This window comes from Lathyrus oleraceus, chromosome 5 (assembly GCF_024323335.1).
Source record: "Lathyrus oleraceus cultivar Zhongwan6 chromosome 5, CAAS_Psat_ZW6_1.0, whole genome shotgun sequence".
Taxonomy (NCBI): Eukaryota; Viridiplantae; Streptophyta; class Magnoliopsida; order Fabales; family Fabaceae; genus Lathyrus; species Lathyrus oleraceus.
In genome coordinates, this window is record NC_066583.1 from 430,853,614 (window position 1) to 430,867,506 (window position 13,893).

Sequence of the window (13,893 nt, forward strand, 5' to 3'; positions counted from 1 at the left end):
GACCCACTGACAAAGCCTCTTGCGCAGCAGAAGCATGATGGCCATACTAGATCAATGGGCATACGGGGTATGTCTGATTGGCTCTAGTGCTAGTGGGAGATTGTTGGTGTAAGCCCTAGAGGCCAATACTTTTGGTACTTGTATCGAATTATTTAAAGGCATTTTCTTTATTATGGTTGATTAATAAAGTCCCTAGAATAGATAGTCCGTTTAATGTATTAAGTATGACTTAATCATGAGAACACATTAAACATAAGGGCACTATTCTTAAAGTATCCGTAGTCGAGCTTTAATGTGAAGTGGGATAACATTAAAGCATTAAGACTATTATGTTTGTAGACTGATGATCACATCTCATGGATCATGAATAAAGAGTTATCAAGTCTTAAACATAGGTATGAATATTAGGAGTAATATTTATACCGGATTGACCCGCTATGAGAATACTATATAGAAAGTTATGCAAAGTGTCGTAAGTTATTCTCATGGTGATAATAGTGTATACCACTCTTCGACCTGAAACCACTATGGATCCTAGATGTAGAGTTGAGTGCTTTATTGTTGATCCAACGTTGTCCGTAACTGGATGACCATAAAGACAGTTGATGGGTACTCCACGAAGCATGCTGAGGGACATGAGTGTCATAGATGGAATTTGCCAATCCTGCGTAACAGGATAAATATCTATGGGCCCAATATTGAACTGGACAAGGGTGACACGGTCTATACCTTGTGTTCAATATAGACATAAGGGCAAAGGGGTAATTATACACATAATTATTATCACAGGAGGTTTTGTCAAATCACATGACATTTTCGTGACTTGGGTAGCAGTGATGTGTTGCTAGATACCGCTCACTGTTTATTATGTTAAATGCGTGATTTAATATAATTGCCAACATCGCGAAAACCTATAGGGTCACACACAAAGGACGGATTGATGAGAGATAGAATAATTAAGGAACATCGTAAGGTACGACGTACTTAAGCAGAATACGAAATATGGTAAGGTACCAAATACTTAAGTGATTTTGGCATATTATGAGATATAGGCCAAAATGCACTTAAGTGGGCTTTTTGGCTTGAAGCACACACAAGTGGTTCTATAAATAGAGCTCTTGTGCAGAAGCTTTGTATGAGAATACAACACAACTGAAGAGTTGGAATTTCGTATCTCTCTCTCACTCAAAGCCTTCATTCATAACAGCTAGCACTGCGATTGAAGGAATCCGTTCGTGTGGACTGAATAGAGACGTTGTCATCGTTCAACGTTCGTGATCGCCCCGTGGATCTGTATCAAAGGTTTTGATCATTATCAGAGATCTGCACCAAAGGTTTGAATCGCCACAAGAGGTAACGATTCTATCACTGATCATGCCCATTCATAAGGATCACTAAATGGAGAAAATTTTAAATTCCGCTGCGCCTTGGATGGCAATTCTCCAACAGTGGTATCAGAGCCACTTACGAAACCATGAATCTGATATCTGTTTTTGTTATGTAATAATATGATTAAAACAGAATGAATCAAAGGTTAAATTGAGATCGATCAAGTTACATATATGTGATATATGTAACCCTGATGCAAAATACATTATATATGATATAGTGTTCTTGTTTCGTTCATTCAAACCCTCGATGATTGTTTTCCTTTGAGCGATCAATGGTTGTTTGCTTCTTGATCCGACATTAGTATGGTGAAGCAATGACGTGTTGATCAATCATACTGAATTAACAATCGAGACGTGTTTGACGGTCTGAAATTGGTGCATCAGGGTTAGTGACGGCACAAGGGTTGTGTTGTCAGAGAGTTATGCGATTGGGGTTTGAACGCACAAGAGTTGTGCTTCCCAAACCCTTTTTGGAACAGTGTTAACCGGTTAACGCGTATGGTTAACCGGTTAACGCAATGCGAAATAAAAAAATTTGAGTTTTCAAACAGTGTTAACCGTTTAACGCTTTTGGTTAACCGGTTAACGCAAGACGAAATTCAGTTTTCTGAGTTTTTTTTTAACAGTGTTAACCGGTTAACGCATATGGTTAACCGGTTAACGCAAGGCAGAAAAGAATTTTCTAAAAGTTTTCAAACAGTGTTAACCGGTTAACACATATGGTTAACCGGTTAACGCAAGAAAAAAAATTCACCGGTTCGGCTAGAAAAAGTGCTTTGAAGTATCAAGTGTTGATACGAAAGACGACGTCAATTTTAAATGAATTGTTCATTAAAATTTTCGAGCAGGGGCGCTGCCGGGCAGCGGACCCCAGACTAACTCTGCATAGTGTGATCGGTCGTCGAAATTTAATTTGATTTTAATTAATTAAAGGAATTAATAATAATAATAAAGTGTTTATTATTGTCTTGTGGTGATCGGTTATGGCCTTAGTTTTCCTTTGTTTTGTTTTGGGTTTTTTAAAATACGACCTGCGTGTCGTGCCTTCTCTCTATCTCCCCAATGTAACTTCTTTTCTCATCTCACTCCCTCGTATGTAAAACGAGTTTCTTTCATGTAATGTAATGATATGAAGAAAGCAAAGAAGTCAGTGCCAAAGGAGGACAACCTTGAAGATCTTGCTTGGAGAAGCTTAGATCGTTGTAGGTTAGCTTAGGCTCTCTCATTGGCTTGGGAGAACAATTGCGCTAAGGGCCATAACTGTTTCATTTTTGTTTGTATGTATGTTGATGCATGTGAATGTATGTTGATGCATGTGAGAGACGGTTTATATGATAAACAAGCCGGTGAGATCAGAAAAATTGCAATTCCCTCAAAATAAATATTAAGTTTAAGCTTTCCAAGTTTTAACACTCATCAAGACTAGTATCGAATAATGTAGGTTTCTCCTACGCGAGGTGCATGTTCTATATTAGTAAGGTGCGATGGGATAATTGTAATATCCAACTGTTAAAACAATGGGTCAAACTTAACTAAACAAATTATAATAAGATTATATATATGTTTAGAAGCAAGAGTTGGGAATGATCCATATGATGGATTGGAATAAGGAGTTATTCACCCAACTGAAATTTTCGAGAGTTGTATGAGATACAATTGGAAGGAGTTCCTACCTAAAATAACCTAGTTTTGTGTAATCCGCCTACGCGGACTTAGAACGAAGTGAAATATGGATCTCGACCCACTAGAAAATCTTCCAACGGGATTTTCCGAATCAGATGATGAGGGTCATTTGTTTTGAGTAAAATAGTGGGAGCATATTTAATTAAAGGCCTAATTGAATATGTCAATGATACTTATATTTTCATTAATCCTTATGTAGATTACCATGACAACAAACACCTCTAACAACATCCTGCGATCAATCCTTGATAAGGAAAAATTGTCTGGGACAAATTTTCTGGATTGGCACCGAAACCTGAGGATTGTCCTCAAACATGATAAAAAGTTGTATGTCTTGGAGACACCTGTTCCTGAAGAGGAACCTCCTAGTTCTGCACCTAAGGCAGAAAGAGATGCTTATAAGAAGCATGTCGATGATGCCAATGAAACTGCTTGTCTCATGCTGGCTACCATGAACTCAGAATTGCAAAAGCAACATGAGAACATGTCAGCGTTTGATATGATCGAACACCTGAAGTTGCTCTATCAAGAGCAAGCAAGGCATGAGAGGTTTGAAGTTTCAAAAGCCCTTTTTCAAAGCAAGTTAGCTGAGGGAGCCCCTGTAGGTCCCCATGTACTCAAGATGATTGGGTATGTGGAAAACCTTGAGAGATTGGGTTTTCCTCTCGAAAAGGAACTTGCAACTGATTTGATCTTGCAATCGTTGCCAGATAGTTTCAGTCAATTTGTCCTAAATTTCAATATGATTGATATGGACAAATCTCTTCCTGAACTGCTCGCCATGTTAAGAACTGCTGAACAGAATCTGAAGTCAAAAGGGAAGTCCATTCTGATGATCGGAAATGGAAAGAGACAGAACAAAAGGCCCACTAAGCAGAGTGATAAGGGGAAGGGCAAGGAAGTTGCCAATCCCAGACCCACTGCTGCTTTGAAGCCTAGTGGAGGCATAGCAAAAGAAGGCACCTGCTTCCATTGCGGTAAGACCGGACACTGGAAGAGGAACTGCCCAAAGTACCTGGAAGATAAGAAGAATGGAGTAGAGACTTCAACTTCAGGTATTTCTGTTATTAATTTATCTACTTCTACATCATGAGTATTAGATACTGGATGCGGTTCTCACATTTATACAAATGTGCAAGAACTAAAAAGGAGTAGAGATTTGGCAAAAGGTAAAGTCGACCTACGAGTTGGCTATGGAGCAAAGGTTGCTGCTTTAGCCGTATGAACTTTTATATTGACTTTACCTAGTGGTTTAATAATTCAGTTAGAGAACTGTTATTATGTACCTGCAATTAGCAGGAATATTATTTCCATTGCTTGTTTGGACAAGTTTGGTTTTTCATTTATAATAAAGAACAATTGTTGCTCAATGTATTTGAATGATATATTCTATGCTACTGCACAAATGAACAATGGACTGTATGTCCTTGATCTTGAAATGCCTATTAATAACATTAATACAAAAGGGTGAAACCTAACGAGTTAAAACCAACTAGGTAAGAATATTAAAACTCTTCGATCAGATCGAAGTGATGAGTATTTAATCCTAGAGTTTGACGACCATCTGAAAGAGTGTGGGATCCTGTCCCAACTTACTCCTCCTGGAACATCCCAATGGAAGGGTGTATCTGAGAGAAGAAATCGAACCCTGTTGGACATGGTTCGATCCATGATGAGTCACACCAAGCTTCCAAACTCCTTTTGAGGACATACACCATTGACATCAGCTTACACACTTAACCGTGTTCCATCCAAAAGGTTGAAAAGACACCATATGAGATATGGAGTGGTAAGAGACCACATATGTCTTACATGAAGATTTGGGGTTGCGGAGTTTATGTGAAACGACAAATTTCAACTAAGCTTGAGCCCAAATTTGACAAATGCTTATTTGTGGGGTATCCTAAAGAAACAAGAGGATATTATTTCTACAATCCTTCTGAGGGCAAAATGTTTGTCGCTCGAACTTGAGTTTTCCTGGAAAGGGATTTTATTTCCAAAGGAACCAGTGGGAGGAAAGTAGAGCTTGAAGAAATTCAAGAATCACAAGGCATTGATACACCTATGGAGGAATCAGAGCAGGAAACACAAGTAGTTGTGTAAGAGCAACCTACTCAAATAGAACAAGACCAGCGTAGGTCAGGCAGGATACGTCACCTACCTGAGATATATGGATATCTGATCAAGGTGATGTATTACTCATGGATCAAGATGAGCCTGTGACTTACTCATGGAATCTTCGTTTTGATAAAACAGTAAAACTGTATGGATTCATCAAGAACGAAGATGAGACTTGTGGCTACAAGAAGGTTAGTGGGAGCATGATCGTATTCCTGATATTATATGTAGATGACATATTACTCATTGGAATCGATATCCCTACCCTGCAACAAGTAAAGTCTTGGTTGGGGAAATGCTTTTCTATGAAGGACCTGGGTGAAGCAGCCTATCAGAATCTATAGAGATAGATCATGAAATGCTTGGCCTAAGTCAGAGTACATAGACAAAGTGCTAAGACGCTTTAATATGAATAATTCCAATCTGGTTATGTGTTTTGCTTAAATGGTGGCACTGTGACCTTGAAAAGTTCAACGCAAGATGCAGTTGCTGATTCTACAACTGAGGCCGAGTATATTGCTGCCTTAAGTGCAGCACTGTTTGGATCAATAAACTTGGCATGGTCCCTAGCATTGTGGATCCCATTGGTCTCTATTATGATAACAATGGTCTTATCGCACAAGCTAAGGAGCCTAGATCTCACCAACGATCCAAACACATACTTAGACGTTGTGTGAAAATATGTAAAGTACCTACACTTGACAATGTTGCTGACCCACTGACAAAGCCTCTTGCGCAGCAGAAGCATGATGGCCATACTAGATCAATGGGCATACGGGGTATGTCTGATTGGCTCTAGTGCTAGTGGGAGATTGTTGGTGTAAGCCCTAGAGGCCAATACTTTTGGTACTTGTATCGAATTATTTAAAGGCATTTTCTTTATTATGGTTGATTAATAAAGTCCCTAGAATAGATAGTCCGTTTAATGTATTAAGTATGACTTAATCATGAGAACACATTAAACATAAGGGCACTATTCTTAAAGTATCCGTAGTCGAGCTTTAATGTGAAGTGGGATAACATTAAAGCATTAAGACTATTATGTTTGTAGACTGATGATCACATCTCATGGATAATGGATAAAGAGTTATCAAGTCTTAAACATAGGTATGAATATTAGGAGTAATATTTATACCGGATTGACCCGCTATGAGAATACTATATAGAAAGTTATGCAAAGTGTCATAAGTTATTCTCATGGTGATAATAGTGTATACCACTCTTCGACCTGAAACCACTATGGATCCTAGATGTAGAGTTGAGTGCTTTATTGCTGATCCAACATTGTCCGTAACTGGATGACCATAAAGACAGTTGATGGGTACTCCACGAAGCATGCTGAGGGACATGAGTGTCCTAGATGGAATTTGCCAATCCCGCGTAACAGGATAAATGTCTCTGGGCCCAATATTGAACTGGACAAGGGTGACACGGTCTATACCTTGTGTTCAATATAGACATAAGGGCAAAGGGGTAATTATACACATAATTATTATCACAGGAGGTTTTGTCAAATCACATGACATTTTCGTGACTTGGGTAGCAGTGATGTGTTGCTAGATACCGCTCACTGTTTATTATGTTAAATGCGTGATTTAATATAATTGCCAACATCGCGAAAACCTATAGGGTCACACACAAAGGACGGATTGATGAGAGATAGAATAATTAAGGAACATCGTAAGGTACGACGTACTTAAGCAGAATACGAAATATGGTAAGGTACCAAATACTTAAGTGATTTTGGCATATTATGAGATATAGGCCAAAATGCACTTAAGTGGGCTTTTTGGCTTGAAGCACACACAAGTGGTTCTATAAATAGAGCTCTTGTGCAGAAGCTTTGTATGAGAATACAACACAACTGAAGAGTTGGAATTTCGTATCTCTCTCTCACTCAAAGCCTTCATTCATAACAGCTAGCACTGCGATTGAAGGAATCCGTTCGTGTGGACTGAATAGAGACGTTGTCATCGTTCAACGTTCGTGATCGCCCCGTGGATCTGTATCAAAGGTTTTGATCATTATCAGAGATCTGCACCAAAGGTTTGAATCGCCACAAGAGGTAACGATTCTATCACTGATCATGCCCATTCGTAAGGATCACTAAATGGAGAAATTTTTAAATTCCGCTGCGCCTTGGATGACAATTCTCCAACAAATGGAAACCCCTCTTTCATGTTAACCTGATAAAGTAAAATAATTAAAATATTAAGTCATATAAAATATTAAGTGAAATAATTAAAATATTAACAAAACCAATGCGTACCTGAACCCAATGATTGTGGTTAACAAAACCAATGCAATAAATAGAGACATTTGGTGAATGTGAACTTGTCATCGGAAAGAAAGTCATGCACGGATTGCCTAAACAGACAAGTACAACATTATAGCGATTCGCTATCAAGTAACCCATATCTGGTAGATTCAATCATTTTTCAGGTGGATGTGAACCAAAGGATTCTATCATCAAAGATTCTCTCACTTCTGACAACCGATTAGAAAATAACTTGTCATACAAAGTTGACCTATCCTTGTCTATTATTTCCAACCCCAACTCTCTGCGAACCATTGGCCAACCATCCTCACCATATCCATACAATGATGCAATGACTCTAAATCCACAATTACCATCTGATTTAACATTAACTACATCTTCAATGTATGACCTAATATGATTAGGAAATTGAAGAATGAATTGTGGTTGCTTCTTTGATAATTTCAACTTCTTCGAAGTCTGTGATGGTTGAGATTGCCTTTGTGGAGATTGAGATTGCCTTTGTGAAGATTGAGATGCCTTATCAACATACTCATGATACGAAGGGTCCCTATAAACATCATATTCTGCTGGTTTTTTCCCTTTCTTCTTCACTCCTTCTTTGGTTTTTAGTTTCTCAGGTGGTGGACACAATGGAGTCATTGTTGGGTATGATATTTCACATACCCTACTCAACTTCACCTACCTCTAACTCAACTTCCATAGTTAGTTTCCTCTAATGAACATGAACAACATCAATGGGTATCGGTATACCACATAAGATGTTCTAAGAGTACAACCACATATTTGCCTGTTAGTTCCAACATAATCAACTCTCAATAACTCTTCAGCAATATGTCTCAAAGCAGCTCGAGATACAGAACCACGCAAATAACCATAAAATGGACTTATGTGCGTGTGCTCAACTTCGTAAAAACTCTTTTGAAAAGAAGCTTTAATGTTTCCCAGTTGTAACCTCAAGTTGTTATTCATGGCTTCCCAACATTTGACCATGTCACCTATACTATTTCCTAACATCTGCTTTAACTTCCAATGAGCAGATTCAACCCTAAAAGTATTAAAAATAACACATAAAAAATACATAGAAATAATATCACATATAAAAATAACACTTAAAAAATTATAAGACGTACCGATTAGTCGTTGTGTTACCCAAATGTAGCACTCGATTAATCCATGCTCCAACAAATCTATACCTATGTGGAGTCAACCATGTGTCTTTCACATAATTAATAAATCCACTATAATCAACACATGCTTGCTCAAGTTGATGCAATCGTTGACCATTGTCATACGGTGAACTGACTTTTTGTGTTTTTTAATCGCAATGTCGCGGTTAGCAAGAGTCGCCACCGACTTTTCTTTTATCCAATAAGGAAAGGTGGAAAAGAACAGGAAAGACCTTAATTTAGATTCTTAGGTTCGGGAGGTACATTATACAAAGGGAAGGTGTTAGCACCCTTTGTATCCATGGTTATCCATGGGCTCTTAATTGCTCAATCATTTATGTTTTTCTAGTTTGAAAAAGTGGTTGAGAAATGTGTAGGAATGTTTTGAAAAGGAGAATTTAACTTTGTAATGATTCTTGAATGAATGTATACAAAATGGTTATCTCGTTTAGTTTTGAAAATAGTTTAGAAAAATATAACTCGGCAATGATTCTAGTGCGAATGTATGCCAAGTGGTGATTTTCTAATAGAGGTTTTGAAAGGTGTAAGGTGTGAAAAGTAATTTTAAATTGTGAATAAGCAATTAAGAGTTATACCTATCCGAGGTTGCAATTAAGAGCAATTAAGAGTCATGCCAATAATTTCAAACAAAGGTTGTCTATATTTGTTTGTCTTGTAGGTGCTATCCATAACTAACACAATCGGAAAAATATTCAACAACTTAACTAAATCAGGATGTGCCCAAAATATCTCTCTCACCACTTCCGAGTCATCCTTTTTTCTACTCTAATAGACATAACCTGCATTCTTAATAAACTTAAACATATGTTGTATCTCACTCCTAGGACCTCTTATCTCTTTTTGTATCACACTCTTATGCTTGTATACTTGCGTAATCCGAGTGACATTCTCAGGATCTCGCTCTTGCAAGGAAAGCAATATGTGTCTAGGGGGTACATGTCTCTTTGTCAAATCAGCGACATGTTGCTTCTCATCTGTGGTCAACCTACCGATAAACGAATGACCTTCTAATCTATCAAGTAAACCATGATTATGTAACCCACATTTTACATCAATCTTCCAACCAAATCCATCTTTCGCCGGAGTCGACCTGATTTTAAATGGGCATCCACATTTCTTGAACGACTGATAATAACAGTTACTTTATTATCGTTTCCAACCTCTTTAATCCATCTGATAACCTGTTCTCGTGTACCAAATCTTTCAGTCGTTATAAACGTATCAGTAGTATCTACACATATTTGGGGAAGATTTTCCATTCCTGCAAAATAAAAAACAGATTAAAAAAAAAAAAAAGCAAATCGGAACACTTCTTGAAAGAGTTCCGGTAAACAAATTTACAAAAACCGGAACACTTCTTCAAAGAGTTCCGGTATGTGTAAATTTGTTTACCGGAACTCTTTCAATAAGTGTTCCGGTTTGTAACTTCTTTCTGATTGAACCGGAACTCTTTCGTGAAGTCTTCCTGTTCATTGCTTTGTGTGTTCCGGAAGTCATTTTTGAAGTCTTCCGGTTTGGGAAAAATACATACCGGAAGTCTTTTTGCAGGAGTTTCGGTGTGGGGTGTGAAAGTGTAATTTCTGAAATTTTCAACTGAATGATCAAAATGAAATGGTAAATTGGTTAAAACTAATTAAGGATAGAATGAGAATTTTTAAAAAATTGTACGGATATGAGGCTAACTGTAGGGGTACAAGATAAAATTTTCTTAACAAATTCATTAAGTCTATACATCGAATAAGCCCATAGTTTAATTCAAATGCCAATATCCAAGTCCAAGAAGCAATGTAGATAAGACAAAACTGAAAATGCATTTGGAAGCACCATGTACACGAGAATTGGAAAAAATGCAGGAAAGTGAAATCTGCAAGGCATCACGAAATACAACAAAACGCAAAGCAGAAAAACACAGCTTCCAAACAACAACTCAACCATCCACTCCCTCAAACACAATTGATTTAACCTGCAGAACCACCAATTCACATTAACCCTTCATAATTTTAACAGAATAGCTTAGTTAAAAAACAACCTGCAGAATTTTGTTTAATAGAACACAAATATGGAGTTCCACGGTAACTAACTTGACACAACATATATAGAATCAAAGGCTCTCAACTGAATTTGCAATTTCTAACTAATTAAAGATAACCGAAATGAATTTGCAACAAACCTTTGAATTTGAGTGTAATTACATGTGAATTTCATAGCCGAATTCATGTTCCGTAAATCACAAGCTTCGTTCATTTTCATGACTCACGCATCAAGGTCTCAGATCAAAAATTCACAAATCCAAATCAACATTTTCACTCTCTATCCGTTTCCTGATTCATTCAAAGCAAACGCAAGTGTCAATTCGAAACACAACAACAACCAAAGTGCAGAGGAGTTGCAGAAGATAGTGAGAAGAAGAAGAAACAGAAACGAAGAAAAGGAGAATCGGAGAAGGTGGAGGTTTTACCGGCAAAGTCGACGTCGATCCGAAGATGAGAAACAAATGCTTCACGCACAAATGCGATGGTTATGAACGATGTTCGATTGAATCCACGAATGCAGATTACAAAATGCCATTTGAATCTCGACCTGGAAGCTTGGACTTACTCAGTATCGTCTTCTAGTTTCTTCAATCCCGTGTCCGCAACTCCACATCAGCAAATCTAAGAACGGAGTCAACATCACAACACCATCAATTGCAAAATATTAGAAAACGAAAGGAAGAAGGGGAAGATAAGCAAATCCATAATCAGTTCACACCTGTTTGCGATTGAAGCTTCAAATCCGGTGAGTCTCTTGATTATAATTATGTTTTCCTCTGTTTCCGCACATGCTCAATTGAACCTTTTTGAGTATTGACTCCGAGTCGCGAATCCTTGAAAGAGAGTCTTTGTTTATTCACTCAGTGCGATGTGATGTGAAGAAGACGATAAAGAAGACATACGCGACGTAGTGGGGGAGAAACGTGATTCTATGTTGGAGGATGAGAAACATTTTCATGTTGCTGTAGCTGATGAGATAAGTGTTTTGTTCGTGGCTGAGGAAGTTTTACTGGTTGCACCTTAGATTTGGGCCTAAGGCCCATCATCCTTTCCAATCACACCCCTTAATCGTGTTCATCACGCCCAGTTTGGCTTGATGTGGATTATTGGGCTTCATGCCCATGGACATCTGTTCACCCCCCCTGTCCACAAGGTTGAAAGCAATGGGCCCAGCAATTGGGCCCTGCACTTGGTTCAGCCTGAACCCCCTCCTTCACCTCAATAAATTTTCCTTTTAATTAATTTAATCACTTCAAATTAAGCTTAATCACATTCTGACTTTTTTTGCTTAATTAGTTAATCATGTTTATTATATGGGTTAATTATAAATTAGGTTAATTGCTTAAATTAGTTAATTGTGAGTTTAATTAATTAATTGAGATTAATAAAATAACTATAATTATGACTGATTAATTGAAATCTTTAGAGAGTTTAGGCTTTAGTTAGTTGAACTTAGCCTAATAATTTTCATCATGTGTGAGTTTAATTGATTAATTAATTCTAAATAATCTTGATTATTATTTCCATTTAATCAATTTGTATATATTGACCATTTTACCCCTAGGTAGAAAAATCTTGATTTTTAATGCATGTTCCCTTAGATTAGGGCATTAACCAGATTTGTCTGATTCTTACTTAGTTGATTAATAGATTATTTTTGTACATAGTTTAACTATTATTTTTAATCCCATTGATTAGTGTGGATCAAAGGTCGCTTTGGTTAACCAAATCCTTTGTATTGTGTTGTAAGCCTTAAGCCTATTCAAGTGATTAAAAGACCTTTGATCACTTGATATAACAAGTTCATTGTGCTCAAGCTATTGTGAATATGTTGAATCTCAGAAGCTTAAGACCTCAAGGTTCAAATGCAAGATCAAGACTCAAGGTCAACAACATCAGTCAAGCATAGCTAGCAAAGTGGACAGGCTCCCAAGCGCAACAAACATATCAACACTTATCGATCATAATTCAGTGTGTGTGGCATGAGCCTTTAGCAATAGAGAATGGATGAGAGTGGAGAATTCCATTAACTCATTCTGAATATCTTTGGGTACGGGACGCATGACCCAGTTGCTCATCGTATTCACCTATATTCATAGACTTTAGCACAATTTGAATTACATGATTGTCAAGTCTTCTTCTACAACAAGTAGCATTGCATCAATAAGATCAACACACATGATCTCTTATCAGCAACCTGTCAATTCTGATTCGATTTGCGTGCTATGAGCCTTAAGAAACTTTAGTGCAATTTAAATACACAATTGATAAGTCTTCTTCAAGCAAGCATCATATCATTCAATACTTCAACAGTGAAGCACCATGGCACATCAATCATTTCTTCCTCAGTGGATCATTAATCACACTTTCTTTGACATTCATATATCCTTTGGATCAATTCACTTGCGATCGAATCTTGAAATCATGATCAATCAATTCAATCATTTTTTGCCTTGTTAGTCCTATTGTGCTTTGGCAAATCCTTATTCATTGTGAGCCTTATCAGATCTTCTGTGCTTAGGCCCACTCTATTAAATCAGAGTTTGCCTTATCAGTCCTCTTGTGCCTTGGGAAACCCCTATTCATTGTGACCCTTATCAGACCTCTTGTTCTTAGGCACACTCCATTCAATCAGTGTTTGCCTTATCAGTCCTCTTGTGCCTTGGCAAACCCCTTATTAATTGCTCGTCTTATAATACTTCTTACGCTTAAACGAAGCTCTTGCCTTATAAATCCTCTCGTGTATAGGCCAATCTTTTCTTATTCATTGCTCGTCTTATAATACTTCTTGTACTTAGACGAAGCTCTTGCCTTATAAATCCTCTTGTGTATAGGCCAATCATTTCTTATTCATTCCTCGTCTTATAAGACCTCTCGTGCTTAGACGATTCTTGTGCCTTATAAATCCTCTCGTGTATAGGCTAATCATATCTCATTTGTCCTTGTGGTTGATCGCCATTATTGGTTAGTACCACACTCTTGCTTGTTAAGCAACATATCTTGCCTTTTGACTATCAATCTATCTTTCTTTGTTTCAGCCGTAGTGGGTTGAACTACGAAAGCTATGACTTTCTCATTGCACAATGAGAATACATAGGCAGGATAATTTAGATACTTTGTGATCTACCTTATTTATTAATCAATCATTCTTTATTCATCAGTCAATACCATCTTTTGAGATCAAATATACTTCTCCTTGG

At 37.4% G+C, this 13,893-nt stretch overlaps 1 long non-coding RNA gene across 3 annotated transcripts; it reads right to left on the reverse strand.

Annotated features, from left to right (window-relative positions):
* Positions 1-9,277: 9,277 nt before the first annotated feature.
* On the reverse strand, positions 9,278-11,676 carry LOC127085250 (uncharacterized). 3 transcript variants are annotated; one of them, XR_007789048.1, is made up of 5 exons: positions 11,412-11,676; positions 11,119-11,314; positions 10,831-10,981; positions 10,192-10,623; positions 9,278-9,921 (listed from the first exon to the last, which is right to left on the reverse strand). It is a non-coding gene; the product is annotated as an uncharacterized LOC127085250 (long non-coding RNA). The 3 variants fall into 3 exon arrangements; XR_007789050.1 differs by having other exon boundaries at positions 10,192-10,253; positions 11,412-11,675; XR_007789049.1 differs by lacking the exon at positions 10,192-10,623 and having other exon boundaries at positions 11,412-11,675.
* Positions 11,677-13,893: the final 2,217 nt, after the last annotated feature.